This window comes from Equus przewalskii, chromosome 26 (assembly GCF_037783145.1).
Source record: "Equus przewalskii isolate Varuska chromosome 26, EquPr2, whole genome shotgun sequence".
Taxonomy (NCBI): Eukaryota; Metazoa; Chordata; class Mammalia; order Perissodactyla; family Equidae; genus Equus; species Equus przewalskii.
Window position 1 is genome coordinate 12,882,075 of NC_091856.1, and position 25,406 is coordinate 12,907,480.

At 42.2% G+C, this 25,406-nt stretch overlaps 1 long non-coding RNA gene across 2 annotated transcripts; it reads right to left on the reverse strand.

Moving 5' to 3' along the window:
* Positions 1-249: 249 nt before the first annotated feature.
* On the reverse strand, positions 250-23,519 carry LOC139079704 (uncharacterized). 2 transcript variants are annotated; one of them, XR_011533561.1, is made up of 3 exons: positions 23,257-23,519; positions 12,321-12,465; positions 250-1,299 (listed from the first exon to the last, which is right to left on the reverse strand). It is a non-coding gene; the product is annotated as an uncharacterized lncRNA (long non-coding RNA). The 2 variants fall into 2 exon arrangements; XR_011533562.1 differs by lacking the exon at positions 250-1,299 and adding an exon at positions 5,743-6,349 and having other exon boundaries at positions 23,257-23,511.
* Between the last annotated feature and the right edge of the window lie 1,887 nt (positions 23,520-25,406).

Genomic DNA, 25,406 nt, shown 5'->3' on the forward strand with positions numbered 1-25,406 from the left:
GACCACTGAGGGCCTTTCAGTTGGTGGATGTTAACTGCGTAAGCCAGAGAGGAAGAATTTGAGATCAGTGTTTGCAGACTCATGCAGTTTGGAGCAATAGCCAAGATATTTTGGTTATGACCCACTCTAAGCTCTATTGTTCCTATTTATGCAGGTGAGACTTGAGGAAACTTGGAATGAATTTGGGGATCTCATTAGAATTGTGATGATTCTGGCTTCTGCTTCAGAAATAGAGCCTGAGACAAGGGCTTGCATGCAAGCAGTTTATTTGGGAAATGATCCAGGAAAGTGAGGCCAAGAGGGAAGGGCAATACAAGAGTATATTATCAAGTTGGTCACTGCTGTGTTACTAGGGCATGACCCACTAAGACCTTCTGAGGAGCCATGGAGAATATGCCTCATTTATCCACCAGCTCTCATCCCCCATTAGAAAGGGATGCCCCATTGGGCTTTAACTCCCTGCCCTTTTAGGTTGCGCATGCCTGAGTGGGTTTCCACAGCCATCTCACAGCACAGCATTAGAGAATTCCCAGTGCAGGAAACCATAATGCAGATGAAGTGAGGCACTGTCAGAATATATTTGCACAAAGCTCGTTGCTACAACAGTGGCTGGAGTCAAATGCTGGCTGAGAAGATGCGATGTGAAGCGGCACACACAATGTGTCTGATACAGTACATCTCTCGCACTGCTCAGATCTACTCTCGCCCTACATTGAGTCCCATTCATCAGACAGCCTTCAATGTGGGGGCCCTCCACAGTCTCTGCAAAAGACTTAGTACAAGAGGCTTCCTGAAAAAAGCGATAGATCCTACTGATGCAACTGGTGTTGCGTGAAGGGGTCTGCCACCAGGTGCCTGGCTGAAACCTTCCTCATACCTTCCCAGGAAAGGGAAATTACCAGTTGTGAGAGTTGCAATTCAGTTTCAAGTAATAGGTAACTGACCCAAAGTGGTTTAAACTAAAATGGGAAGTTATTGGCTCATATAACTGAGCAGTCCAATAGTAGATGTGGATTCAGATAGGACTTGACGCAAAATGTACGTGATATTGTTGCCATGGAACAGAAGGAACTGATGCAGGGCAGGAAAAAGAAAACAAGTGTGTATTACACCAATATTTGACTTTTTGCCAATATGCTAAAGGAAAAAACCCAGCATTTTTACTTGCATTTCCCTAAGCATTGCTGGTCCAGTCCTTGAAGTGGGATTTGAAGACAAGTCAGTTGACATAGGAATTCATATTCTTTTACCAATACACTACAGTGTATCCTTCACATCAGCTCCATTTGGAATCCTGAACTAGAAAAAGGCAAGAAAGAAACAAAAGTGTCTATCAGATCTACGAAGATGACAAAAGTTTTAGAAATTCTGCCCAGGAAAACTTAAGAGAAATGAAGACTGTTTTCCTCATTGCTAAATTTGAAAAGGCTGTGAAACAACGTAACTTCTCAGGAACCTTTAAAGGTTTAACTATTGCCTTTTATTGAGGGAGAATCATGAAAAGATTCCTACCAGCTCTTCTGGCAGAAGAGGAAAGGGACTGAACTGGAGCCAGAAGGAATCAGCCTAGTCACAACAATGACATTTCTTAACAGAAAAGGCACAACACAGGGATGGGTGTAGTAGACATACGTTGCTGTCTCCCCTGCATCCTCCCCAGTTCTTGTAGTCCTACTACACTGGAACTGTGAATAATGATGCTGCCCTTCTCCCAACTCGAGCGGTCACGTGGCCCAGGCTAACCAATCAACATGTTCATTTCTCTGTCCTAGAGGATGGTTCAAAGATGGGCATGTGATGTTAGGGGAGCCATGACTAGTAAAGTAGAAACAGAAAACAGCATATTTAAGGATCTATACCCAGACCACCAAAAAAGGAGGGAATGGAAGAGAAAAGCAGAAAACAAAACAGAAGTAATATCAGTTACCACCTGATCCTTGTAGTAAATGATAAAATATGATGTGCAATTGTTCAATTTTCTTTGCTACTCCTAAAATGCAGGTCCGCATGGAGTCCTCCCTCGGAGGCTTCTGTCTGAGTAATCAGAATACCTCTTTTCCATCACAGTTGATAGCCTGGCGTTGGATGCCAGCAGCAACCCTGGATTTCCAAGTCACGTGAACTAATCAGTTTCTATTTTGCCTGTGCTGATTTGTTCAGATTTCTGTTTTCTAACAAGAAGTTTTTAACCAATATACCAGCTCACACTCAAGTCTGTTGTAGCTCTTTCTTCTGAGTCTATTGATGTGAGATGACTTGTGTGCAGAAGGAGGATGGCCAGTTGACACCATAGAGGTGGGTCCCTTATCATTAGGGATCCCATGGTGAGTATAACGGAAAGAAAAAGGAATGCTTCAGATTCTGGAAAGTGTGTTCATTGCCCCCACATTCCTTAAGTATGATTCCAGAACTCACAGGTGAGCGACATTTAAGCGATTTACAATGTGTAACAGAGAAAGCTATAATCCTTGCTCCTTCGTTGCATAAGAAATGAAAAGTTGATTCCTGTTTACAATCATTCACACAAAGCAGATTCCGGACCAAGTGTCAGCTGTGGTGTCATCAGCCAAAACAGTGCTTTGTAAACAGTCCTTTCTCAAACTCATCCAGTACAGCCAATTTATCAATCAGCAGATGAGCTGGAAGCAAGGCTGTGATAAATAAAGATTAAGTGCAGCCAAATTAAAGCCTTTCTGAGAGCCGTTGTAACTTGGGGTGTCAAGGGAACAGAAAAAGGAGTTGAACTGAGTCTCTGACCCTAAGATGTTTCGGTTCCGTGGAGAAGAGAAATAACATCAAAGCCACAACAGGAAGGGCCACCATTTCTGGAGCTGCGGCTACATGCTGTGCACGGCACACACTTGATCCCACTTGATCCTCACAACTATTTTGTAAAGGAGGCGTTTCTAACGCGTGGATCTTCATGTGGAGAAACCGAGGCTCGCCAAAATCCAGGTTTGCCCAAGGTCGCAAAACTGGTACACAGAGGATCTAGGGTCCAGCTTAGCTCTAGCTTGTCCAAGACCTGTGCTCTTCTCAGAAGCCTGGGTTTTCTCCACAGCCTTATGTGGCCATCTACAGCTGCGTTTATTAACAGTTCTGCCTTTACGGCATTCCTTCAAGAACTAGACTTCTAGGCAAGTCCGCGGAAGGAATCGAATCGCACCCACGATTAGTACAGTACTTCTAGAAGGATGCTCTTCCAGAGGGACTGTTTGCTGCCTTGACCGCTCTCGGAAAACCTCAGTTCACAGGTTGTGAATGTCCCAGTAAACAACCAGCTTTTTATTTTTTGCCACTGGCCTAACTGCATTACTGCCACTCACGAGGAGTCATTTCCTAATCTATGGTAAAGCACACTACACACTCAGTTCGTATTATAGCTCTTGCCCTAATTATATGTGCCCTTAACTGGAAATGTTTATATAGTCGTGATGGAATCAATTTTATTAATGTTGCAGTATCCACAGATTTCCCCTCTCCCCCACTCTGCCAAAGAGATCCTGTAATTCATTACTTGTCCCATTTTCCTGCTGAGGAGACATGAGAAAATAAAAGAACTCCTCTAATTGTTTGGTGCTTATTTGCACCTCTGTAAATCTCACTCTTCTCTGAGACTGAGCCACTGGGGACATAGCTCCTATGGAGTTGCACAGTAACACCTGTGAAAGCTAGCGGCACGCCAGGTACAGACGCACACGTGCCCGGTGGTGTGGCAAAGTAGGATGATTGGTGGAACCAACCATCCCTTATGTGTGCTTCACAGCATTATCAGGGGGATGACATGAAACAATATGCACAAAAATACTTTCTGAACTACAAAACACTGTGCAAATGTGAGCCGTTACAGCCACGTGGTGTGTGCAATGGAGATTACCTTCTGCCAGGGGGTAAGCATTTCAGTTTATATAACACTTTTCATTGCAGGAGCCCCAAACCCTTGTGAATATTATCCTAAGAAACAGCACTTGAAACAAAATGCGTATAAATAAACAGAGTCTAGCAAATGGAGGCACCAATTATGATGACAATGATGATGATCTGAAATGAGAACATCAACATTTTGACATGTCAGCTCTCAAGGATGTCGCCACTGTAGTCACAACACCTTCTGAGGGGAAAATCAATTCCCAGCATTAATGTTTCTCATCAGTGTTGACTGTCTGGGGGAGGGGGGAGGATGAGGGGAACAGAAGTGGGAAAACATTTTAAAATGTGAATTTTATTTCCCAAAGCCGTACATCAGAAAACTCAAATAGAACTCCACAACTCTTTCAAGAGTTTCTTTTTGTTTTCCGATGGTAAAGGGAGAGAAAATAAGCTGTCGTTATCAGAATGATCAAACGCAGAGAGAAAAGAGGCAGAGGGAAGTAAAACACCAATTACAGCGCTGCCAATCTGTGTGAGTTGGGCATCTTCCAAACAACAGAGCGAATGGATTTGAGGACATGGGGAAGGGGACAGTGAGGGTGGTGACGAGAGAGCTGCCAAAGTACAAGACAGGGAGGCGTAGAGCAATTGCCCCCTGACGCTCTGGCAGCGGTTGAATCAGGCGGAGCCCTGCGCATTCCCATGCACCCATTCCATTGTGTGTGTTCACTTGCAGATTTGGCTTCTGGCTCCCTCTCTTTGTTTGGGTAGCTAGGCATGAAAAAGAATCATCTGCAACCAGAGCTCAGCTTAATTCCCAGTTCCTCTCTGGAAAGTATCTGTTGGCATCATGAAATGTTCTGTGTAAAAGGCCACGCTTTGGCCAGTCTAAAGAGGAATTTCAGACCTTCCATCAGAGTCTTTGTGGATAAAGCTAAGCCAATTCTTGGAAATGGACAGAGGAGCCTGCACCTCTGGAATAATTTGTGCTGCCCCAGGATCTCACTGTTCTTGCCAATGACAAACGGGAACCCCTGACAATTTTTCCTCTCTCTCCTGGCAAATGCAATGACGGCACAGCTGTTTTCTCACTATAAAAAGACTGTCACTCCTCTCCGTCACTCCAGCCTATAGCAAAAGGTCAACTTCCATTAGTGATTGAGCTACCATGTGTCATATGAAGAAACACAAAAGAAGCTCACCAGGAGAGGCTCTGAGATTCATAATCATTTTGTCCACGTCCCAGCACCTCAATCTGAGCCGAGTGCTCATTGGGTTTTGAATGAATGCAGAGGAAGAAATCTGGATAAATATTGCATAATCTGTTGTTTTCAGAAATCTTCACGCAGGGTAATTTTAATCCCTGCCTTTTCTCCCCTTGGGTCAGGGAAGCCATTTTATCACATTATAACTGCTTCGATTTGTATCGAATACCTGTTGGGGTCAAGAAACATTCAGAAGTGCTCTGGAAAAAAGAATAAATGGATAGACTTCCAGTAAACAGAAAAGATTTTACACAAAATTGGCCTCTAAAATGACAGTGAAAATTAAAAGAAAAAATAAAACATGAACCCACAGGAGCAAAGAAAAGGGAAAAGGAGACGACAACAGATTATAGACAGGCACAATATTTTGAAAATGAAAACCCAAGGAGGGGAGGGAAAAGGGGTAAGGGAGGAAGAGTCAACCAGAAGCAAACCCGTTCATGCCTCCGAATTCCCAGGAAGTCTCAGGAATTGAGGATGCCAGGTGCCCCCAAAGGCAGAAATGCTGAATGGGTTTGAAAGCAGAACAAGTGATTGCAAGTCTATGTGTTACCAGCACATTGGGTTCTTATTGTCCCCCAGGATGGAAATCAAGGGAGACAACAAACAGGAGCAGAAAAGTAAAAGTTTATTAGCTTGTGCCTAAGAGAGGCACAAGGGAGCCGGTGAGGAAAGGAAAGGGGCAGGTGCCCAGCTCGTTAGGGAGCGGGACTGTGGGTCTTTTATTAGGCAAAGGTTGGGGAGGAGTGCCTTATCATGGCCTGTAGAGGTGGGGGTGTGCTTGTGCCTGTGCTGTCACGTAGCATGCTACTATGTGTGATGCACATATGATTAGTGTGCTAACTCTCCACCCCAGGTGTGATTTTTACTATGTTAATAAGATTAGGGTCACCTTCAGTGGACTCCTGGGTGCTAGGAAGCATGCATAAGCCCAGGAACGTCCAGAGGCTGTAGAATGTGGATCTTGGTGGGCTCTATCTGATTCTCCCAGCTTGCCAATTGGTTAGGGGCCTTATCTTGTTAGGCCAGGGGCCTTGCAGATGGCCCTGTCTCGTTAGGCTGATTCCTGTCTCGTAAGGAGTGAGCAATCTCCCAAGTCCCCTCGCCAGCCCTTTGTGGTCAGGCAGCCACAATCCTTCCCCAGTGGAACATCAGAGGTGCCCCCCTGGACATGCTGTGCAGAGGTGTTCTGGTCTTGGGAACAGCAGACACACCTGCAAATAGAGGGAGGCACTACAATCAAATGGAGAGATTGAGTGAAAATCACATAATGAACAGAAAGTCTGACCCAACTCCAGTCCCTTCTTCATGTTAGTTCTCAGAAGTATTGCCATTCAAGCTTAAAATTGCAGAATTAGTCACGAAGAATTAGGGATGAGAATGGCTCCATCTTCTCTATAGCAACGCTAGCAGCATGATCTTGATTTAATCTCCTTCAATCCCACCCCACATACCTCCAAATGCTTGGTTCTGAAGCTTGGACCTTATACATAGGCTCCCGCAAAATATTAGTCTTTGCCTCTGTAAGTGCTTAGTATGGCATATCCACCAGCCCCTTCTTACCAGAGAAATGGCCTCGCTTCTCAGCCTACAGAGATATTGAGGAAGTGCCTTAGCAAAGGGAAGGACCAGCATAGATTGTTCCCAGGGAACCTCTGTTCTTCAGAGAGTGCTTTACTCTCAATTCCCTGTTCTCCTCTTGTGATTATAAACTAAATCGCAACTATGGCAGCCAATCCCAAATATATTCCTAATTCCTGCAACATAGCCAAAGACTGATTTCATCACTCTGTCCTCTTTCGCTGATGATTGGAGGAACAATTAGATCATGGGCTTGGTTTGATGAATAAATAAGCAGCCTGGTGACATTTGGAGTGGCAGCCTTCCAGATCTGCAATTCCCATAAAACTGCAGACACAAATAATGAACCTGGGGAGGAGACGTTGGGTTCAGGGACCACAGATTTGATATTACCTCACCATCAGAGCAGCAGCCTTGATTTCCCTTTCTTGGCTGCATTCAGGGGCTAAATGCCAACTCCTCATTAACTACGTAATGGAGACAAGAAGGCAATGATCACAAAGTCCACCATGGTGTCTGGAGCCTGCAGTGGCTAGTATGCTTAACACACACTGTCATCATGGTGTTAGAAGTGTCTTTTTAATGAAAAATAAAGGAAAGGAAAGGAATGAAAGAATAATCTCATCTTTTTAGATGGCTGATGGAGAAGATGACCACTTTTGCTTTCATTAAACCAATGGAGGAGAAGGTCAACTCACACAGTCTGGAAAGGAATGAGAATCTCATTCTTTTACACTATGAAAAATTTAAGAGAGATGATTTTTAGGGACTTGAATGGATACAACTCTATCGTGTCTTTGGTTCCTGAACCTTGTTTTGAACTTCCTCTCTCTGCCATTTGAACCTTCCCTTGATAAAGCTGGCCCCATTCACTCATGAAGAAGAAATTTGCACATGTCCGAGGTTCCAAAGCTGAGTGAATCAGGGAAGATAGTAACATTCGCTGAAACTTACAATAGAGGAGAAGAAGCCATTGAGGGAAAGAAGATCAGTTTGTCTGGGGGCATGGTGAATTTGAGATCCCTTCAGAACACTCAGGTGGAGGTTCCTGTGAGCAGTGAAAGTGTCACAAGATAACGAGAAAACTGGAACCCGAGCTCCGGGGATCAATTCAGTTGAGTTCAGTAGATTTGGAATTCATCTGATAAGAATGTAAAGTTAAAACCATAATCTTAGATAAACTCCTCAGAGGATATGGTGAAGAGTTTGAGGAAAAAAAGAAAAAGAAGGCTGTTTCAGTCAGGATAGAGTCAGATTATGCTACAGAACAAACAAGCCCAAAATCTCAGTGACTTAGTACATCAAAGGGTTCTTTCTCATCCATTCTTTACATCAAGGGGTGACTAGGAATTCTGTTCCACGTCATCTCATTCTGGGATTTGGACTGATGAGCAAGCGCCTACCTGGAACATTGGTGGTCTCTGTAGCAGGAGGACAGAAGGGTCTCATACTGGCAATTAAATGCTCTAGCCCAGAAGTGACAGACGTTGCTCTGCTTATAATTCAAAGCCCCACTCAACCACGAGGAAGGCAGGACGTGTCATCCAACCATGCCTCTGGAAAGAGGAGTGCTGCTATCAGGAGCCACATCAATGACTACCCCAGGGCCCAGAGCAGAATGTGTACAGACACGTTACTCCAGAGATGCCAGAACTAGGAGTCAGCGTGGAGAGAAGACAGAGAAAGAGCAATTAGACATAGGAGGAGGACCAAGAAAGCAGGAGCCATGAGTGACCAGGAGGAAGGAGGGAGAGTGAAGAAAGAAGCAAGTCACGAAGGCAGAAGTTTCTAACAGAAGTGTGCACCATGCACAGTAGGCAGAAAGAGGTAATAAGAAGGTCAGGTGGCTGTTTCGCAAAAGGCACTTCAAGATGGCACTCCTTTCCTTGATGAATTTCTCAGAGTCACAATTTCTGTCCCTCAGCCTAATGCTAACCCCACCTCTAACCTTAATTATAATAATGCATATGTAAGGCTGCCTTAGCCTGTTGCCGCCGAACACTCTCAATGTCTAATCCCAACCCCCTTGCTCTGATTTCATTTTTATTAAGCAAACTTCTGCTTATGATTTGGCTTTCCTTGAAGGTCTATCTTCAGTAAGAGAATGTGTTAGTCATATTAGAGCATTTGAGACCACATGACAACTCCATTGCTCACTGGGTAAATTTAAAAGCCGACATTCTGGTTTTATACATCAGTGTGATGAATTTGGTACATATGAATCTCTCACTAGATGGTTTCACCCTTGATAGGCAGGTAAATGTATAACATGCAGGCAAATGTCAGGCCTACAAGTCTTATATGCAATATCTGACTTTTTATACAATGAGCGTTTAGAAGGAAAAATCCAATAAAAATGAACTCCATGTTGAAGAGAGACAGAAGAAGGAGTAAAAAGAATACAACAGGGGGGAAATCTAGATAACAAGGATTCAGAAGGAAAGGGAAGGGGGAAAAGAGAGACCATGAACGGAGACTGTAATTTCAGAAACCTAAAGAGTTTGGTAGCCTTTTTATTTTTGCTGAATTTAAAATTGGACTACAACAGTTTACGGACTATAAAGTCTGCAATTTGGCAAAAGTTTAAGCTAAGGTTCTTGCTGGTGGAGTGGAAATACCAAAACTGAATACCTGCCAGAAGCCAAGTGTGTACTAGATTTTTCTATTTCTAAAAATAAGATGCTGAAAATTGTTAAATAAATTATAACAGGACCAGATTATATATTATATTATGTACAATATGCATTACAATATAATAAATTATGACAGATTACAATATAATGGAATACAATAGAAATAGAGTCACCAAAACTAGATTGTTAGAGAGTATTAAATAGCACAGAAAAAAGATGGCCTGAAAATAATGTTCAGTGGGAAAACAGCAAGATTTTAAAATGTGTGTGCATTATTATAAAAAGTTTGAAAAATAGAAAAGACTGGAAGATCTCAAGAATGGGTAAGGAAGTAGTGGTGTGATTATGGGTGATTTTCATTTTATTCCTTCTACTTTCCCGTGATTTTCAAATTTTCTATAATGAACTTAGAATTCTTTTAGATAATGTAAATTACTTTTATAGACAAGCTTGCTTCCATTAGCAACTCAGTTTTTCAATTATTTTGGTTAGTTATATTGGAATTAAAATTCATTCGATACATTAAGTGTAACATTTTTAAATGCTCAGGGTACATATGCTCCCGACTGCTTTTAAAATGAAATTGTAATTAGATGGAATAAGAGAATTGAGACTGGAAAAGCTCTCTGAGGGTAATAGCAGAGGCACTAAATGCCCTATTTCCAATATTGTGAAATACTTATCATACAAATGGCAATCTTGTGAACATACTTTGCAGAATGCAATACATGTAAATTAAAACCTGACTTTAGATCCTCTCGTAGATTTTTAATATAAACAGGAAAAGTTTCCAGATTTCAAATGGAGCTAAAAGTTTATTTTTACATTATATGAAAATGAGATCATAAGCAAACCAATATTGAAAATACGATCGTGGAGGAAATAGTCCACCTGCCTAAGAGAATATACTGTTGTCAAATAGTGGAATTATCCTTTACATACTTACAACGTATGTGTTAATTAACAATTAATACTCTTACATATTTACGATGTATGTGTTCATTAACAATACTGTAAGTATAGCTCTAAGCTCCACTTGGTGATGCAGAAGAAATGGAGTTTACTCCCATCTGATGGGTGCTACTTTCTCTACAAAGACTGAGCAAGATCATCTGAGGGTAGCAGGGCAGTGTGAAGTTCAAGGATCGAAGAAGGCAGAGAGGTTCCAGGCAACTTTGCAGAGAATAGGAGAGTGTGTCCACCAGAAAAATGTTCTATTGCCACGGCCTGACGGTTGAGACTCAGCTGTGGATTAGATTATTTCTAATGATACTAATTGAATGATTCATTGAGCAAGCTGGACTCCTAGGATGCAAAGAGAAAAGAATTTTATTCTTCACCTGCAACTGCCTATTTGAATCTTCTCCTTTGGGCCAGTTCTTCCCACCCTTCAGATGAATTATATGGAAGGTCTCCTGATTCTCTGATCATCTCAGATAATAAAATGTCCTCTGGTCATCTCAGATAATAAAATGCCCTCTGGCCACTTCATCCCCAAATCACAGCCTCAGTTTATAAACTAATACACCCAGAACTATTGTAATAAAACTCCAAACTGCATTGCAAGCTTGGACATGCTTTAGACCAAAGAGCCGGCAGTGGGGAATGGGGTGTTGATCTCTGTTTCCCATTAATGCTACTTTCTCTTGACCCTCATTCTATTCTCCCACCTCTTGTCTACCAATGGGTCCTCCCATTGGGAGCAGAGAGAGCAGGAAGGTAAGAGGAAGGAAGGCCTTATTTGACCACACAGATATAAGCTGGGGTAGCTCCCCTCCAGCTCCAGCTGATGTTTAAAGCTGACATTTATTCTCTCATCCGAGCATCTGGGGCCCCCTCAGACACTCCCCTGCTGGACCCTTCCGCTGGAATTCCTTTGTCTCGGGCAGTGTCTCTCCTCAAATCAGCCACCCACAATCCCCCTCTGCTTCTCCATCTAGTGGAATCTCCAACCCCTTTTGGCTGAGGACACCTCATCAATTGCAGGAAGCCCTCTGGGCCAGGATTCCTTTTTAAACCACCCAGATTCACATTCCTGCTATGGGTTTCACATCTGGAAAAAATGCAGCTTCGGCCTGGCATAGGCCAGAATGTGGTTATTTCCTAACTGCAGTGCTCTGCTGTGCTGACACAGCCTACTTCAGCCATCCTCTCATTAAAGACTTTTTCTCTAGGCATGAGTATAATGCCTGTGTGTGTCCCCCAAGCTTCAAAAGACACCTATCAAAGATGCCTACGAAGCTCCCACATGGCTACGGGGGTAAGGAGGGAGGCAATGACAGGAATAATTCACAGCTCACAGTAAGTGAAACACACAGACCATAAAACTTGTTTTCATCCTCCCTATGTAGAAGTCATGGATAGGTGGGCCAATAATTTGCTCTGGAATGTGATAGTATTTGGCATCCTGTGTCTTGGGGCCTCATTGAAAACTGGAAGAGAGGGTTCTGTTTTAACTTTGTCTTCCCTGTGTGCAGTTTTTTCAGTACTGCTCACCCTCCCAGTTGAAGAGAAAGAAGATGGTGGAGCTCAAGTTACGTCAGATAGGAAGGCTGAAAAAGAGAGCAGCAAGGGGATTTGGGCTCTGGCGAAAGTGATTGAGTTGATCCACCATGGAGTCAAAGCTGGAAAAGGAAGGAAGTAAAGGTCAATGGACAAAAGGGCTCAAGAGGTTGGAGAATATAGTAGGAATGGTTGAGTACACATTCTGGAAAGATACTTTTAGCAGTTGACTGGCTAAAGGGAGTGGAGATGAGAAAGGGTTGAACAGTCTTTGGGGTTTGGAGTCTTGTGGACTGGCCAGTGATTACAGAATTGTTGGCAGGGTTCGGGTATTGGAGAGGAGAGATGATTTTCAGGGCATCATAATGAACTCCACTTTGAACAAGCTGAACTTGAGACGATAGTGAGACATCCAAATGGAAATGTCCCTGAAGGGCTGGAGCTCAGAACAACAGGGTTCAAGATGTACCTTTCAGAGCCAGGACCAGAGATATTATTGGAAGTCACAGGATTCAGTGACTTCTCCAAAGGAGCAAGTAGAAGGACTGAATGCAGAGGTTGATGACCACTTGGGAAACGCATCTTCTTATAGAGGAAAGGAGCATAAAGAGAACCTGTTAAGAGAGAAAATAGAACTTCCTGTTACACAAGAGAAAGACTGCATCTGAGAGTCAAGCTAATCTGTTCTGGAGAGTGCTTCATCCAAAAATATCTCCTCTTCTTCCTAATTACCCTTATTGCCTGGTTATGCAGCTAAATCTCCTCCTACCTTTTATGCTTAGTTTCCACATCCGTAAAATGAAGATAATAGCAGTATCTGCCTTCCAGGGCTGTGGCAAAGATACAATAAGGCAATGGGTGATATGCCTGGCAGAGGGGTCATACCCAACAAATGTGAGCTATCCTTACTATTGTCACTACTATTTTTTCTCGTATTTGTCTCTGTTTAATCAATAGGCATTCCTTTACAAGATGAGTATATCAAACTTATTTCCAGAGGTTTTGTTTTTTTCATCGTTGGTTTTTTGTTTTGTTTTTTGCCTGTCACTAATCTCTTCCCTCTGATGCAAATGGCACTGAGAAAGAGAGAATAATTTCAACACCCCAGATTGTGGATACTCTGGCACAATTAGGATAAATAGGTTGCCATGATGGTATTGGTTTGATTTTCAAATCTAATGCTCAGAGGTCACTGTTTCCTCTTAGGGACTATGCCTAAAGTTTTGAGACAGTGCTGCCAGCTGGATGATGGTTGCTGAATTAGGACATTTACTGTATTAGTTTTCTATTGCTGCATAATAAATTACAACACATTTACTGGCTTAAACAACATCCCTGTATTAGCTCACAGTTCTGTAGGTCTGAAATCTGGGCACTGCATGCCCGGGTTGTCTACTTAGGGTCTCACAAGGCTGAAGTCAAAGTGTCAGCAGCAGTCCTCCTCTGAGGCTCCAGGTCCTCTTACAAGCTCACTAATCGTTGGTAGAATTCAGTTTTTTGTGGTTGTAGGACTGAGGTCCCTGTTTTCTTGCTAGTTTGTTGGTTGGAGACCAGTCTCAGCTTCCAGAGGCTGCTCCTTTCCATGGGCAGCTCACCACATAGCTGTAGGCTGTCTTCCAGGCCAGCAGGAATGTTTTTCTCTGATTTCTTCCTTTGCTACCATTCAGAGAAAACTCACTGCCCTTAAAGGACTCGCCTAATTAGAGCAGGCCCACCCAAGATAATCTCTCTTTAGCCATATAATGTCTCATCCTCGAGAGACTAATATGTCATCATACTCATGTTTCCCACCCACACTCAAAGAGAAAGGGATTATACAATGGCAAGGATCATTGGTGGTGATCCCCTAGAATTCTGCACGCCACATTTACTCACGGAACAGCATTTACGCTTCATTGCTCTGGGGCATCGCACAAAGCACTGTGGGTACAGAGATAGATTAGATGCTGCCTTCGAGTTGCTCATCCTCTAGCCTTGCACTGTCCAAGACAAGAGCCCCTAGCCACCTGTGGTTAGTGAGTGCTCAAAGTGTGGCTAATCCAAACTGTGATGTGCCGTAAGTGTAAAATTCACACCGGATTTCAAAGAATTAGTACTCCCAAAAAACTGTAAAATATCTCATTAAGTGTTGTTGTTAGTGCCATCAAGTCAATTCCAACTCCTAGCAACTCTGTGGACAGCACAGCAGAACCCTGCCTGGTCGTTTTGCGCCATCCTCTCATCTCCCAACATTGTATCAGACCATAATCTGCTGCTATTCTCAGGGTTTTCATGGCCAATGTTTTCAGAAACGAGTGGCCAGGACCTTCTTCCTAGTCTGTCTTAGTCCGGAAGCTCTGCTGAAACCTGTCCACCATGGGCGATCCTGCTGGTATCTGAAACACTGGTGGCATAGCTTTCAGCATCATAGCAACATGCAGCCGCCACAGTCTGACAACTGACAGATGGGTGGTGTGGTTCCCCAACTGGGAAATGAACCCAGGTCACGGCTCTCGCCCCAAATCTTAACCACTAGACCACCAGGGCTGGCTCATTTATATATTGACGTATAAATTATATATCAAAGTGATAATATTCAGGATATATTGGTATCGATAAAATAAAACATACTATTAAAATTAATTCCCCCTGTTCCTTTTTACTTTTTGAAAGTGTCTATTGAAGAAAACTTAAAATGACAAATGTAGCTCGCACTATCAGACAGTACGTCTGGGCCAAGAAAAACAACCAGCCCTTCCATGTCTAGCAGGTGCCATGAGAGAAGAAGCCAACAGTGTTTTGGGCACACAAAGAGGCAGTGGTCCTCATCGCTGGCGAAGAGAGTTCCAATAAGAAAGGCTTCAACTGCGTGGTTTCCCGTTCACAGCAGACAAGGTCCAGCACACTTTCCCACACAACAGTCCTTTCCAATAGACAGGAATTCTTTATATAAAACTGCAAAGCAATCACTACTGACTTTTTTATTTTAGAAGACACAATTCAGAGCAAGATGTTAAAACAAATCCCAATACCCAAATACAAGTGAACACTTTGCTGACGAATTTTCAGCTGTTCTCCATCCACCTGGACCTTGCTCTTCTTTCTCTCAGACCACAGCAGACAGCTCTCGGAGCTACTTCATGAGGCCAAAGCTTCAAGGCTGTCGTCCCTGAGAGCAGCCTGTCTTCAAAGTCCTCGCAGGCAGTGTTTCTCTGTCTTTTGATCTCTCCAATAGAGGGCAGCTATTACCAGCTTAATTAGAGAGTAGTTAATTACCTTCTTGGCCCTCCCAATTCGTTCAAAGAGCTCCCTTTGGCTTCTTGACTTATGACAAATCAGAGAAAGAAATGTTGAAATGTGATCTGCAAAATTTTTTCTATAATAGCCTTTTTTTCCATTGGGAATTCCCTATCAGTTATCTTTTTAGACTAGATCCCACTTCCCATAAAGACCCACGCAAATAACGTTTATCCATTAGACAAATACCTTTATATGCAAATAGTTAATACTTGTCAAGCATATGCTATGTATTAGCTATTGCGTTAAGCCCTTATGTCATCTCATTTCACCTTTACAACTCAAAAAGGTGATGATAATAATAATATAACGCTAACAATTATTGAGTGCTCACTACGTGCCAGGTACTTTTCTAATCTCTGTTTATTTGTGATGAAGTTAATTAAAGGATTAATTAAGATAAAATATGGGGAGTGCTAAGTGTCTGGCACTGGGAGAGGTGCTCAATAAATGTTAACTAATATTTAATCCTCACAAAGATCCTATGTCATAAATATTATTATTATTATTTCTATTTTGCAGATAAGTAAACAGGCTTAGAGGGCTTAAATTCCTTGCCCTGGAACAGATGCTCTCAAACTTTAGAATGCACCAGAATTATCTGGAGGGCCTGTTAAAACAGATTGCTGGGCCCTACCCTTGAGTTTCTGATTCAGTGGGTCTGGGGCAGCAGCCAGGAATGTGCATTTCTAACAAGTTCCCAGTGATCCCGTGATGCACTAGATCATACAGTTAACTGATGAAAGACTTCACCCCAGTTGTCCACGCTCTTCACCACTACATGACACTCCCTCTTTGTCATCTTATGTTAACAGAGCTTAAAATGCCTAAAAATCAAGCCAATATCAGAACTTAGACAACTTTAAACAAATTATAAAAGATTTTTAAAACAGAGTATAAAATGAATGACTTACACTGCATATTGGGAAATCCTGAACCAAATAGGGCATCAATTCTCTTTCTAAGGAGCATGTCATTCATCAATTCTCATTAGTAAGGGTCTTTTACTCACTTCCAGACCCCATATATGCTGGCAAAGATGAGTAATATCTTTTCTAAATATGCATGTAGATGGGCCTTCCCAAGCAAATTATGGCTTGTTCTTATGGAGGAGGGATACACAGCACCTTCAGGATAAGGGTTTTCTCCAGAGAGGAGAGGAGGGCTATGAGACTGAGAGGAATTCATAAGTTTTAATTAGAATGCCAATGTTTTTGTTCTTTAAAAATATGTGAAACAACTCTGGCAAAATGTTGAGATTTGTCAAAGCTCATTGATAAGTACACAGGTGTTTATTATACTATTCTCTACATTTTTATGAATCTTTGGACTATTTTCTAAATACATATTTTTAAAAGGCCCTATGCCGGCCTGGTGGTGTAGTGGTTAAGTTCCCGTGCTCCACTTCGGTGGCCCAAGGTTCACGGGTTCGGATAACCGAGTGTGGACCTACATACCACTCATCAAACCATGGTGTGTGTTGAGGGGCGGGGGCATCCCACATACACAAAATAGAGAAAGATTGGCACAGATGTTAGCTCAGAGACAATTTTCCTCAAGCAAAAAGAGGAAGATTGGCAACAGATGTTAGCTCAGGGCCAATCTTCCTCACCAAAAAGAAAAAAAAGGCCTATGCCTACCAGTTAGGAGAGAAGGCACATGGAGAAAAAATAGACACAGTTCACCTCCCATGAGAGTCACTGACCAGCAAAGGAACTGGCCCTGAACCAAACAATCATGGACAGGCATAGAGTTACAAACTGTGAACAGTTTACAAAGCTGAGGTTTAGAGTGTGAGGAAAGCTTTTAACCCCAGTACCTGACCCGGACTTGGAGTCATGGAATGTTTCCCTGAGGAAGTGGAAATTCAGGCTATGAACTGAACGACACAGAAGTGTTAACTAGGAGCAGGTGGGTTGGGGCACAGAGAAAACTGTAAAAAGTCCAAGTGATAGAAAGGAGCAAGAGGTTTTCAAAGGAATGAAAGCAGGTCTGTGGGTCTGCAGAAGAGTGAGCAAGTACAAGGATGGCATAAGATGAAGGTTAAGAAGTGGGCAAGGACCAGACCATGCAGAACCGTGCTAAGGACTGCGGCCTTGATCAGGGCCTTAGGAGAAGGGAAGGAGCCCTCATGGTCACTCGGAAATAGGTTGAAACTGTAAATATCAAAGCCTCGACTATGAAGTATCTATAGTGTAACAATTGGTGTGCTGGCAAACTGGCTCTCCAAATTTAAAAGAAGTCCTGGTTGAAATGTTTGCCAATTTCTGGGGTGCCAATACTCCCACCATGTCTGATTTCAAGCCAGTCACGTGATGTGACAAAATGCGGAGTTGGGAAGAGATGTGTAGACAGGCTCTCACTGATACAAGACCGCTTCTGTTCATCATCGTACTGTAACTCGGTTCTAGACAAACTCTAAATGGAAACGATACTGTGTACTTTGGTATTAGTGAGAAACAAGCAGCTGTTGATGGCAGACAGAATATAAAGCACTTTTTCACAGAGAATATAAAATGTTCTCTTATCTGATGAAAGATGAAATTTTCCAGGATGAATTTGAGGTTTTGCCACTTTATGTAATCAAATGGGAACAAACTATGATTTCAACCTAACCTTGAGTTTATAATCCTCGTCCATGCTTTGTTTCCTTACGTGTAAAATGAGGAATGCTTTGAAGGGATAAAATCTTTATTATTTTATGAAATGAGGTCTTTTATAATCAAGATCTAATTTATGCTCACTCAGGGTTATAGCTTTCCAGTTTCATTGTCAGGGTATGGAGACACAAAAAATCAGCCACCTGCTTGCTAGTGGTTTCTGACTCGTAAATCGAAACTTCTTCTCTTCTCTATATGTCAGAGAATCACCACTGAGGCCAGTTAAGGATTTGAATTTGCATTTTCTTTTCTTTTCTTTTTTTTTTTTTGAGGAAGATTAGCTCTGAGCTAACTGCTGCCAATCCTCCTCTTTTTGCTGAGGAAGACTGGCCCTGAGCTAACATCCATGCCAATCTCCCTTTACTTTATATGTGGGACGCCTGCCACAGCATAGTTTGCCAAGCAGTGCCATATCTGCACCTGGGATCCGAACCAGCGAACCCTGGGCCGCTGAAGCGGAACGCCCGCATTTAACTCCTGCGCCACTGGGCTGGCCCCTTAATTTGCATTTTCAATGTCTAGTCCTTAGCCAACTATGAGGAGGAATCTAATACGCCAAATATCTGAATAACTAATGTAAGCATTCTTTATACCAAAAATTTATTCCACCAGGACATGCAATTAATTCTAAAATTAAAATGTCAGACACCTGATTTTCTAGAGCCATTCTAGGTGATGGCCTACTATGTATGAGATGCTCGGGCAGCCTTGACTTTCTAAAGAAGTTAAAAAAAAAAAAAGGTCAGTGTTATCTCATGAATCCCAATTTGGTACACCATAGGTGTTTTCTACACAAAAGTAGAATTTCCTGACTGTGAAGTTTTTGTTTAAGGCTGCAATGTAAGAGTGGTCTCTTTGACAAAGGATAGAAGGCAGAATCCTCCAGCATCATTGACAAGGGGTTACGATTTCCGTTGTAAAATATTCCTATGTGATTCATTCATTGCATGAAATAAAAGTGAATGGCGGCACATGCTTGCGTGGAATATCATTTGAAATCTCTCCATGGACTTGTTATTACTTTCAAAACACCCCATTACAATAATGTATCATGAAATCTCGTTCATTCATGCTTGCTTCAGGGGCCATACTTGGAACCCCAAAGAACCACCCAGGGGCAAACAGTCATGGATTGGCTATATTGCTCTGAGCGACTTTCTAAATTTTTATTATGAACACGAATGTTCACACGTATCCCAAATTAGGGAGAATGGCAGAATGAACTACCATGTAGCCATCACCTAGCTTCAGAAATTATCAACTCATGGCTGATCTTGTTTTTTCTTTACTGCCACCACCTTCCCTTCATCCAATCCCACACTGAATTCCTGAGCGCTTTCAAAGGAAGTCATGAAATCCTACCCTGTGGCAGAACAACTCCTCACATTTCCTCCCAGGGACAACACTTTCCTATAACCTTACAGTTTGAGCACAGCTAACAAAGAAGGAAAGAATACATTGTCCAAATCATTCTATTTACATGCTCAGGGTTTTCTATCACTCACATAAACGAGGGTGACATTCCAGTTCAAACTAAAGTGACTCATCAAGCCAGAGAAGTGGGTCATTGAGGACACAGGACACCTTCCAGTTTAACCTGCTCTTTGACTGTGAACACCTGTATAGTCATCTTGCCATAAATTTTTCCCTGACCTTTCTGTAATGGGAGACACTGTTTACCAGATCCTGAGCCCTACTGGTATAGTAAAAAATGGTTTCAATATTTATTGTAGGAATCCTCAATTTTTGGAGAGTTTAAATTTAAATCAAATTCAAAAGCAAGTTCGTATCTTTACTTTAGGAGTAAAGCAAACCATTGGAAAAAGCACTGGGAGAGAGAGAAATGAATTCCTTCAACCAGCAACTCTGTATCTATCAATTTTTCTTAAAGAAACAATAAAGCAAGTGTCAAAAGACTAATGTATTTGGGTGTTAGTGCAATAGATGGAATATTGGGAAAATACTGGAAACAATCAATTATTCAACCATAGAGAATGATGGAAATAAGCTATGGAATATCAGGACACCTTTAAGAATAATGGGGAAATATTTGTGATATATTAAGTAAAAAAATTATCTTTAATAAATCTATTGTAAAAAAAATAGGAAGAGACTTAAGAGATGTATTAAACAAATGGAATGTATTGTATTGCCTTTGTAAGTCCAAGCGTGCACACATGTGGGTGCGCACACACACATGAAAACTGAGGAAATGTGAACAATAACTAGTTATTGAATGATACTATGGAATTTTTTATAATTATTTTTTAAATGTGATAATAGTATACAATTATTTTTTTTAAGTTCTATATTTAGAGATGAAATGCTATGCTGATGGGGTTGTGAGTATGGCTATAGATGAAACAAGATTAAGGAAGTTTAAGGGTTCATTACACACTACTCTCTATGCACGTGTTTAAAATTATGCACTGAAAAAAGTTTTTAAGTTATAAAACAATATGCCTACTGTGATCTTATTTATTAATTTATTTTAGATATCTTTTTTACTCTTTTTTATGAAATGACAGTTTTTAAACATAGATATATTTTTTGTAATAAATATTTAGCAACTTGAACTAACTTACGCTAGACATTAATGATCCAAAATTTGCTGTTTTCCCATTATTGCTAATATACACGGAGTTTGTTCATAAACTGTTAAAAATAACAATGGAAGATGAAGTCACACATTGTCTCAAACTAAACTTCTTGACCTTCTATTCACCTAAGGCCCATACATCAGTTATGAATGGACTTTTATCCTCTGGCCTGGGAACAATTCAAGCCTGAAGCAAGCAAAGGGATGAGCACAACTCTTTTGAAATCCTGAGCTTTCAAGTTTCAATCAAAAGCTAGAGCTTCATCAATAAAACAAGAGAGTAGACTCAATTTCCGAATAGGTGAGTGTAGAGAAACAAACACACCGTTATTTTATATAAATGATTTGCATAGTTTACAAAATTTGAGGGGTACTTTTGCCTAAATCAGTAAGAAAATGTGATTTTCCCTGGTCCCAGTTTTGCTTTTGCTCTGTTAAGGTGGCTAGATTTACCTCAGATAGGGAAAAAGTCACCAAGACATTACACTTTCAAACTCCTAAAAGAGGCATTGAAGCCTGAAGTGGGCCTTCCAGAAAGTGACAGTAAGCATACAAAACGGAATTAGGAGAAATTAACGAGAAAGTACTTATATTCTCGGAGCCTCTGTTGATGGGGGTGTTGTGCCAAGTAACTTGTTCCTGCTGAAAAACTCAGCCACCGCTCCTGTGTGCCGGAAAGAGAGCAGTATGGAAACTGGATTTTTGTGATCCTGCTTGTGTTCTCCAGGGCTCCATTGTGTTTCACTGACTAGAAAATTCTGCTTTGCTGCAGTGCTGGTCTCCCTTCCCTGGCCCTCTCAACTACAGGCCCCGAGCCCAATTCGGGTGATTGAGTTCTGCCCCACTCAGACTCCTGAGCCCAAGTTCACCCTCTGTCCAGAGTGACTCTTCGCCCTACCAGAGAGTGGGGTCTGGAATGGGCCTGGTTGCCGTGTCCAGGAGCCAGATGGGTGCAAGGAGCTGGGCGCTTCTCCCCTGACCCCTTCTCCAACAGCACCTCCGACAGACTCTGTTTTGGTTTCCTGCCTGCTCCCCTGGTCAACACCCAGAGAGAAGCCCTGAGTGTCAGCCTTCTGCCCCAACATGTGGCCCTCATCTTACCCTTCTAGTAACCACAGGCTCTCCTGGCTCCCTACATAAGGGACCGCCTGGAACCACACTGCCCCCTGGTGGATGCCACTCTTCCTGCCTGGAGATCCCTGCAGCCAGGCCACCCCTCACTCCCGGTGTGGCACCCAAATATCGCCTTAGATGGGGACTGAACTGTAATTTGCCACACCTGTAAAAAACATAATTAGGACTGTAGGATGGCCCTCAGTGGTGTGCTGATTAGTAATTTTTCAGGCTTGTTACAAGTTTAAACACAGCCATTATTAAAATTTATATAAACTTACAATTAATTTACATTAAAAACAAAGGTCATCTATACTCAAAACTCATCACTTCTTAATAATCTTACTACATTTTACTATTGTCTGTGCTCATGAGTTATTTACATCTATTGTTATCCGGACAGTGGAAATTATCCCACTTGTCAAGTCATGGTTGAATTGCAACCATAGGTTGACTGTGGATACAAGAATTCAGCAAAAATCAGTGAAAGCATTCAGTGAGAATCAATTGGCTATACGGAATTGAAAATAAAGAGAATTGTATATTTTATTATTATCTGTAAATTGCGTGCAACACACTCTTTGTGTCAGTAAAATTTATAAATTGATATATTTTGTTTTCCAGAGAGCTAATTGTTAAACATTTCAAAGCACACAGCAGTGGCCCTTTCTCTCACTCCAGGGCCAGTGCTACAGTCTCATTAAATTCTCCGAGTTCCGCTCGTCTCCCGTTACTGACTTTGAGCAGGTGGGAGGGTGGGAAGCTCACAAGCAACCCCCTCTCCATTTATCTTGTCCAGGTGGAGGAGCATCCGTTAGCATAACACACTTGGCCTCGTCTGCTCTCTTACACATCCCTCCCCTCGGGAGGTGAACTGACTTGGCTGGTGAGTTTGGAAGGAGGAAGAAGTCATGCACAGCCTACCTCCTGTCTTTGTTCCTTTTCTTAGGAGTTATCCACATGGGGCATCTTTCACCACATGGGAAAGTCTACCATGTTGTGGTGTTGCCTGAGGCTGATGAGTAAGCTGGTCAAATTCTGGAGCTCGATGTCAAGAACTCCACTTGCCCAAAGATAGAAGCTATGTTCTGTAAATTAGCATTGATCAGTAATGAGGGCCAGACATTGGTCTCCATCTGCTGACTCCTTTGTCTTATTTCTCAGTTGGTTCAAAAATTGGGGAAAAGGAATGCTATTTATTGGGCCCCTTAGAGACTCCACAGGGTCCTCTCCATCAGCCTTTGCTCCTGAGGTCCCAGAATGCCTTGTGACTGAGCCTATAGATCACAAAGGCATAAGCCTTTTCTAAGATAAGAGAACTTGACTGGCAAATTTATTTGATTCTAATTCCTTTCATTACCAATATGTGTATGTGATAATACTTACACAATTGAGCACCTTAAATATGCCAGATATTGCACATACAAACTGAGACCTTGACAAACAAGTGTTATTAGTAACCTAGAGTGTTTAAGTAATTTCCGAAGGTCACAAAGTAACCAAGCCAGTTGTCTAATTCCAAGGCCCTTGCTCTTTCCATTACACATTCTCTCCCTCCCATTTTCTTGCTCTCTTCCCACCTCCATCCCTCCACCTTCCTCCTCTCTTCTCTCTCTCACCCACCCTTCTGCCTCTACCTTCCCTCATTTCCACATTTTCTAGCCCTCTAACACTACAGAAAACTAAGACAACATTTGAAACTTCAGAGATTGCAGTATATGTATATATATATACAAAAAAATTCTACAAAATCTTACCCCAACAGCTGGGCCCTCCTTGGCAGCAGGCCATAGGAAAACTGTGGCTGTCTCTTTAGTATCCTCCTCAGGTTTCTCATGAGGAATGTCCAGCATCCCATTCAAGGTCCTGAGGGAGGAGGTCACAAAGAAACTAGTGTGCATTGAGAGAGACCACAGGACTTCATCAAGCTGCAGTCTGTCCAGGCTTGACCTGGGGGCTGGACTCTATGTAGAAAATGCAGTCTTCCCTCAAAATGAGTGTGTGCTGTTACTGCTGAATCAAGGTTTCTTTCGCTGGGGTCAATAGTTGTGTAAAAAGTTCAGGGATTGAGCAAACAGTTTAAAAATTACTTGATGAGTGACTGAGGCAAGAAAAAAAACATGTATATATCATTCATTCTCAATGGGGGTAATATCGCCCCCAAGGGAGTGAAAATTGGCTCTTGGGGGAGAGGGTGAAAAAAATCTCACTCTTTTTACATATAAAGTACAGATGGTACCTACATACATATAGTACCTAAACAAATACACAATATATCTGTGGTATTAAAATTTCATGGCAGGGATATTAAGAAAAACACATCTAAAAAGGCCCCTTAGGGGAGCAATAATTTCTAAAAATGATTGGAAAACACTGATGTATATAAACAGCCTAGCAGCTTCTGTGACACGTGGTAGGTATTCAATACGTGAGAATTCTCATTGCTATTATCATGGTTAGCTGTGATTACGACTGTTCTACCAACTAACTAGAGAACCACGCCATCCCTCCGTGGTCAGGGTGGAGAACGTGCACTGTGGCAAGTGCCCAGATGAACTTAAGGTGGATCCTGAACAAGCTGGAGGTTCAAACTGCCCCAGCTTCTAGAAAACAAGGAGATTCTCGCACACTGCTGAGATGACCTCTGGGATGTCAGAAACACTTGTGCACCGTGGTGTTAAAGTCCAAAGAAGAAGGCATGGTACAGATGTTTGTGGGCAGGGCACAGGGTCCCACGATGCCCACTTGAATCCTCCGGGAAAGGACACGCTGCCCAATTCACTTTCTTCCTGGCCAAGAACTCCACCAAGTTTTGCACCCACGCCTTTGTTTCTCCTTACAGAGGATCTGGCTTGTGGGAGGCCCTCAATAAATGACTTAATATGGGCTTGGGGCAAAAGTTGAGCAACTTCTCATGCGTGCTGCACGTGCTTTGCAGCCTGGAGGAAAACTAAATAATCCAGTGACTATTCTTAAAACCTAGGTTTGTGTTACTTTTAGCATACAAAGTGGTTTCATTTATAGTATCTTATTAAATCATCATAATAACTGTGTAAGGTCAGGATTATATCCCCACTTGAAGGATAAAGAAGCTGAGGCTTGGAGAGTTCACTTAGTTATTTGTCCTCTTTAGCCACCCAGAAATAAGTTGCAGAGCAAGTCTCCTTTCTACTATACTACATGACCTTTCATATTCCTTTCCCACAGAGGAGAAAGACACGTGAAATGGTAAAGCTCTGGAGGAAAAGTCATGTGCTGGGATTTGGGGCCCCCCTTTGAGGGATGTGGTAAAGTCTGTGAATGGACCTAATCAGTTGTGAGGGAGATGGTAACGTCTGTGAATGGACCCAATCATTGTGAGGGAGATGGTAATGTCTGTGAATGGACCCAATCAATTGTGAGGGAGATGGTAATGTCTGTGAACGGACCCAATCAAGTTACGCGGGAAGGGGTGTTATCTTCATGGAGTATGAATCTAGTGTATGGCAGAGCCTGCTGGGGCTGGTCAAACCTATCAACTGCCAAGTTACAGGGAAATGAAAAACCATCAAAATAGAGAATGGAAGCATCTCGAGAGGCTGTGAAATCTGAGACATAAAATAAAAGACTTAGGGGCACAAATGTTGAGAACAAAAATATGACATGAAAAAAATGAATGACTAGGCACACACTCAGAAATGTTTATTTCAGAGCCAAGGCTTCAAATGCAGAAATGACGGATATTTGACTAAGAACAGAGAGCATTTTTCAAAGACTGAAAAGAATGTGTTTCGTCAGAGACCAACTCATCTGGCCTAAAGGGCTGTAAATGGAAAACAGATGGGAAGGAGAAAAAAACACCTAGATAAAACTGAAATGGGTTTCCATGGATGACATGAAGGAAGGCCTGGGAAGAATTTCAACAGTG